General features: G+C 35.6%; 1 long non-coding RNA gene across 1 annotated transcript; it reads left to right on the top strand.

Annotated features, from left to right (window-relative positions):
• The first annotated feature begins 314 nt into the window (after positions 1 to 314).
• On the top strand, positions 315 to 1,398 carry LOC117322201. The gene is made up of 3 exons (XR_004531489.1): positions 315 to 575; positions 722 to 807; positions 979 to 1,398. It is a non-coding gene; the product is annotated as an uncharacterized LOC117322201 (long non-coding RNA).
• The last annotated feature ends 5,628 nt before the right edge of the window (positions 1,399 to 7,026 follow it).

Here is a 7,026-nt window from a genome sequence, read left to right as displayed (position 1 = left end):
CTGGATCTTTTTCGGAAATCAGTACATTCCAATATGCAAGTAAAATGTAAGTGTTTTTGAAATCAATCAAATATTAAATTCTATGGAACTAGTATGAATTTGTGATCAGATACGAACATTCAACTTACTGTACTTTCTGTAAGTTAGTCACTTGTTTATATCACACACCAATGACTCTCATGTATTGTTAAATATTTGCCAGAAAATTTGTTAAAACTTGAAAACTTACTTCAAATGATTTTGATGTGTATGACCTATCATGTATCGGATAATTAATTAGGGCGATTGCAAAAGATGCATGTTTACAACTTTGATTCAAGGACATACCTGAAAAGTGTATCATTGGAAATATCAATTAACTGACATTTGATACAACAAAGTGCCGATGAATAATGAAACTGATCAACAAAAAAGAACCACAACAAAGTGCTAATTAATGTCAAGAAAATAAGCAAAAACATCAAAACTACACAAGACTTTTGGAAATTCCGGGGTATTGGACAATCATTTCCTCCATGTAACTACCACCAATGATAAGATCCTTTGTACTGGCCACAGACCTAAATCACTATCAGGTAATACCAATATGTTCTTTTGTTCACCAATTATAGATTTTGTATTTATATCACCAATCAATTATTGAAATTTTTGTATTATTACACGTTTTCGTTGTAGTTATCTATTTACTGCTCAATACTGAATCAGTTCATATCAATTTCAGGAATAGAACAGACCAACCAATATGAAAACAAAACAAAACAGTAGTATGTAGACAGATTCCAGACACAGACAACAGTTTTCTAAGACGTAAGTTATTTTCCGAGCATTCATATTGCTTTCAGTAAACATGTATACATTGCAGAAACATGCTAAATATGTGTTACAACCCTTTTAATTAAGTTGTTTTATGTGTGAATCAAATTTATTTAAATGTTCCATTTGATATTATTGCCAATTCAAACTGTTCTCTCATTACAGGTACATCCCTACTTACAATCCACATCAAATCACTCTTGGAGTTGTCCAATATTTATCCAGTTGTGTTCTGCAAGACCAAACAAGTCCTTGTGTCGGTTTCAATTCATCTCTATTAAATTGTACAATGCAAACATTACTATTCTACATGTAGATCACAAATTTAAGTTTAGATTTGTGCTACACCATATTATGAACAACAGCTGCAATATTTCAATCACTGCTGTTGTATTTGAACAATAAGACCATGTGTTTTCATTATTTGGTCTCAATTTTAATTCAAGCTGGACAACAACAAAATGTTTTAGTTGTACTCTCTTATTCATACCATTCACTTAACTTTAGACTGGCCCCCTGTCTCTAGAATATTCAAATTATAAATAGAATTGAGCTTTATGATTTTGATCCCTAGGATATGTCTGATTCTAGAGTTTCAAACTAGGGGCAGATAATCTGGTATTAGAATTTAGCTAGGCAATTCTTTAAAAAAAAAAAAAAAAAAAACTTAGGGTCTGGTGGCCAGTCTAACTTAAATTGTGTGCTTTATATTGTGTAGGTGTATATAAAATGTATCTATTGATAAGATTGATATTTTCCTAGAAAGAACTATTCATGTATGTTACAATATATATATGTTACATCCAGTTTTTCCTCATGCTACTAAAAGCATACTCTGTTTAAGTATATTTAAGCTGTGCCCTAGAAACAACATTTCTTGAATATCTGTTTAACTCAGTTAATCACTTAGAATATTTGCAAATAAGCCTCTGCCATTTGGAGTAAGACTTAAAACAAGAATTTGATCAAAGCACATGATTGATGTCTTCGTCAACTCGTGATTGTCAGCAAATTAAAGTTGATTTCTTGTAACAGGTAAGTATCTGAAAGTGGGGTCAAATGCCTGTAAACGCTTTCTTTCCGTGTCATATTGCTCAAATAACTCGAGAACATTGAGTATTTTTATGATGACATATCGGATGCGCATGCTCTAGTTCTATGGCATACCTTCTTTATTTTTTATGTGTCGTTTAAAACGACTATAATGATTTAAAACACTTTTTAAAACAACTTAAGCTATATTGTCAATTTCATGCAAATTGAATCATAAGTGCTCAATTTTGCATTAGACAAGATGATAATATTTATAATGTATTTATTTGGGAAAATGAGCCCATACACTTTCCATAAAGTATGTACATTATACATTTAGTTCTGTACACCTTTCATACAATCTTGTGCTCAATATGGCTATGAAACATCACATTTCATCATTGTTCATTCACTAATTCCTAATTTTATTTATAATTTAATTACATTATTTTAATGTTAAATAAATATTTATTGTGTATATAATAATATCATGGTTGTTTTTTCTGTTAAACTCTTACATTTGAAACAAATCCGGACCATCATTTTCTTGACAAACGTTTGTAAAACACACACAATACTAAAGATTGTCAGTGCTCTATTGGATTCTTTCATTGAGGTAATCTTATCATTCTTCACAGAGGTCCATAATATCTCAAGTTTGAAATTCAAGAAAACACTTCTAGGTCAATAATGTTCTACAGAAATATATATGTGAATCCTTTTAATGTAATGGCAAGAGGTGACATACAACACACAAATTGCTTCAATACCTGCAATCTTTAGTATTGTGTGTGTTTTACTTCAATACTTTCTGAGAGATAGCGATAACAAACTTCAATTGTCAGAATCCACGATGGCTGCCTGTCGGCCATCTTGTTTTCTGGCTGATCCCGAAATAAAAATATGCATAACTAGACAGACAGCCATTATTGATACATTTCATATATAGGTTCCCCTTGTTTGAGAAGTACTGGAAGGATGTTTCTCATTTTACACAAATTAGTAAGATGAAGGGAAAAGTAGAGAAAAGATCAATCTGACATAGAACCAATGAAGATCATTCAATGGTGGGCGCCAAGATCCCTCTGGGATCTCTTGTTGTAAAATTGCCCTTTGTTTATTATCCCCCGCGAAACGCGTTTGCGGGGGATATTAAATTGGGCTCTGTCCGTCCGTCCGTCCGTCCGTGTGTCTGTCCGAGATTCTTTTCCGGGCTATAACTCCATAACCGTTCAATGCAGCTCCTTGAAACTTTCTGTATATATCAGACTAGTGCCCTAGTTGTGCCTTTTGCTATTGCGGACCTTCCATTTTCGGTATTTTTAGCCCCACCATCACCATCATCAGATGGTGGGCAATTCAAATCGCCCTGCGTCCGTGGTCCGTCCGTCCGTCCCTCCCTCCGTCCCTCCGTCCGTCCGTCCGTCCCTCCGTCCGTCCGTCCCTCCGTCCGTAAACAATTCTTGTTATCGCCATTTCTCAGAAAGTACTGAAGGGATCTTTCTCAAATTTCATATATATGTTTCCCTTGGTGCCTAGTAATGCATATCACATTTTGAGACCAATCGAAAAACAACATGGCCGACAGGCAGCCATCTTGGATTTTGACAATTGAAGATTGTTATCGCTTTTTCTCAGAAAGCACCAAAGGGATCTTTCTGAAATTTCATATGTAGGTTCCCCTTGGTGCCTAGTTATGCATATTGCATTTTGAGACCAATCGAAAAACAACATGGCCGAAAGGCAGCCATCTTGGATTTTGACAATTGAAGTTTGTTATCGTTATTTCTCAGAAAGTACTGAAGGGATCTTTCTCAAATTTCATATGTAGGTTCCCCTCAGTGCCTAGTTATGCATATTGCATTTTGAGACCAATCGGAAAACAACATGGCCGACAGGCAGCAATCTTGGATTTTGACAATTGAAGTTTGTTATCGCTATTTCTCAGCAAGTAATGAAGGGATCTTTCATTTAAATTTTAGACCAAACGGAAAACAACATGGCCGACAGGCAGCCATCTTAGATTTTGACAATTGAAACTTGTTATCGCTATTTCTAAGAAAGTGCTGAAGGGATCTTTCTCCAATTTCATATGTAGGTTCCCCTCGGTGCCAAGTTATGCATATTGCATTTTGGGACCAATAGGAAAACAACATGGCCGCCAGACAGCCATCTTGGATTTGACAATTGAAGATTGTTATCGCTATTTATCAGAAATTGCTGAAAGGATATTTCTCAAATTTCATATGTAGGTTCCCCTTGGTCCCTGGAATTGCATTTTGGGACCAATCCCGAAAACAACATGGCCGACAGACAGCCATTATCGTTAAATCTTAAATTTTATATATAGGTTCCCTTTGTTTGAAAAGTACTAGAGGGCTGTTTCTGAATTTACACAGATTAGTAAGACTTAGAGGAAGGGAAAAGTAGAGAAAAGATCAATCTGACATGGAACCTATAAAGATCATTCAATGGTGGGCGCCAAGATCCCTCTGGGATCTCTTGTTTCTGTCACCATGGAAACTTAGTCAAAAATAACAAATTACTGTTTCCTTTTGTTTCCGGGCTATAACTCAAAAACCGTTAGACGCAGCTCCTTGAAAATTTCTGTATATAGCAGACTAGTGCCCTAGTTGTGCCTTTTGCTATTGCGGACCTTCCATTTTCGGTATTTTTTCTGTCACCATGGAAACTTAATCAAAAATACCAAATAACTGTTTCCTTAATAACTCTTACTTTGAGCTTGATATATACATGTATTTGGGTTTTCATACCAACTGCGGGGCGCGGGGGATAATGCCAAGCTTTGCGGCTCCTTGTTTTAGTAATTGCTTTTAGCCCACCATCATCATATGGTGGGCTATTCAAATCGCCCTGCGTCCGTGGTCCTCCGTCCCTCCATCCGTCCGTAAACAATTCTTGTTATCGCTAATCCTCAGGAAGTACTTGAGGAATCTTTCTCAAATTTCATATGTAGATTCCCCTTGGTGCCTAGTTATGCATATTGCATTTTGAGACCAATCGGAAAACAACATGGCCGAAAGGCAGCCATCTTGGATTTTAACAGTTGAAGTTTGTTATCGCTATTTCTCAGAAAGTACTGATGGAATCTTTCTCAAATTTCATATGTAGGTTCCTCTTGGTGCCTAGTTATGCATATTGTATTTTGAGACCAATCGGAAAACAACATGGCCGACAGGCAGCCATCTTGGATTTTGACAATTGAAGTTTGTTATCGCTATTTCTAAGAAAGTGATGAAGGAATCTTTCTCAAATTTCATACACATGTTCCTCTTCGTGCCTAGTTATGCATATTGCATTTTGAGACCAATCAGAAAACAACATGGCCGACAGGCAGCCATCTTGGATTTTGACAATTGAAGTTTGTTATCGCTATTTCTCAGAAAGTACTGAAGGGATCCTCTCAAATTTCATATGTAGGTTCCTCTTGGTGCCTAGTTATGCATATTGCATTTTGAGACCAATCGGAAAACAACATGGCCGACAGGCAGCCATCTTGGATTTGGCAATTGAAGTTTGTTATCGCTATTTCTCAGAAAGTAATGAAGGGATCTTTCTCAAATTTCATACACAGGTTCCCCTCGGTGCCTAGTTATGCATATTGGGACCAATCGGAAAACAACATGGCCAACAGACAGCCATTATCGCTAAATCTTAAATTTTATATATAGGTTCCCCTTGTTTGAAAAGTACTAGCTGTAGAGGGCTGTTTCTGAATTTACACAGATTAGTAAGACTTAGAGGAAGGGAAAAGTAAAGAAAAGATCAATCTGACATGGAACCTATGAAGATCATTCAATGGTGGGCCCCAAGATCCCTCTGGGATCTCTTGTTATATGTTCAGTTCCAGATTTTGCTGCTAATGTCATATTAAACATGACGTTTAAAATATTTTCTGGAATACGGTACACTGCATTAATGAACGTTCCATGTATTGTTGTTAACAAAGAATCTAGGTCACCGATGATAACCGAATTTACAGGTTGTTAGAACGATCGCGAACCTTGACCGATCTCAACGTTCTCATACTGTACTGGTTGATAAACTTTTGTATTCCGTAAGTAAGTCAGACAGGTAATCCTTACATGTATCCAATACAGTAAAGTAAGTCGTCTGAAAACAGCCCACGACCGTTAACGGAAATGTGAAACCAAATGCAACCAGCCAACTTGTCAAGAGCACTACGTCATTTGAATGCGGCATAAAATATTTCGCTACCGATTCATGGGCTGTTTTTGCGCATATCCATTTTTTGCTCTAATTTTCGTCTTTAAGGATTAGAAAAATGAAAGCTTGAATTGTTTGCTTTTTAATATCGTACACATAGAATATAATGTTATTTTCACTCCTACTTCACACTTCTGAAAGACATATATATTGTGGCATACCCATGAAATATATTTCCAACGGGAATTCATTCCATTTAGTGAAATATGTATATCTTATCATCGAGTTTAGTATGGTTAATTATTTTAAAAAATCGAAATATGAAGATTCAATCAGATTTTTTAAGTTCTATTTAATAAATTTAATAATAAAAACATAATGTAGAGAAGCTGAAATGGAATATAAACTCAAACTCCCTCCCTTCAAACTTTTCATGATTTCTGTAATGTGTGTCCAAAGTGTAAGTTAGTCCTTGGACACACATTACAGAAATTATGAGAAGTACGACATTGGCTTTGTTCATACCTTTTGCAAATGTGAAGGGTTACATTTCATATATTTTCGGTATTTAATAGATTCATAAAAACACTTTGTGATGATTTCCAATTGATATACTAGTATTTGTATATATGAATTTATATATGTATATATGAATTACGATTCATCAAAGACTTGATACAGCAACAACGAGAGAGCACCCCATATATGATATATTTAAATACAGTATGTACATGTATGATATCCATAATTCAAGCGAGGGTTATTTACGTTTATCAGTAGAAATCCTAGCGTTAAAGATGGAAATCGTGTTTATTGTATTTTTGTTAATAATATCGTCATTCAAAAGTACAGTTAGTTTGAGGTTACCAGAACAGGACATGTCATTGTGGCAAATCCAGGTTTCGATAAGACATCGTCCTGTCAAAATTAGCTCACTTGCCGGCCTTTCAGGCGTCCGAAATTTAGGCCGCAACATACGGCGAGATTACAGCC

The sequence above is a fragment of the Pecten maximus genome, chromosome 2 (assembly GCF_902652985.1).
Source record: "Pecten maximus chromosome 2, xPecMax1.1, whole genome shotgun sequence".
Taxonomy (NCBI): domain Eukaryota; kingdom Metazoa; phylum Mollusca; class Bivalvia; order Pectinida; family Pectinidae; genus Pecten; species Pecten maximus.
The sequence above is the reverse complement of the archived record's forward strand: the minus strand, read 5'-3'. Positions and strand labels throughout refer to the sequence as shown.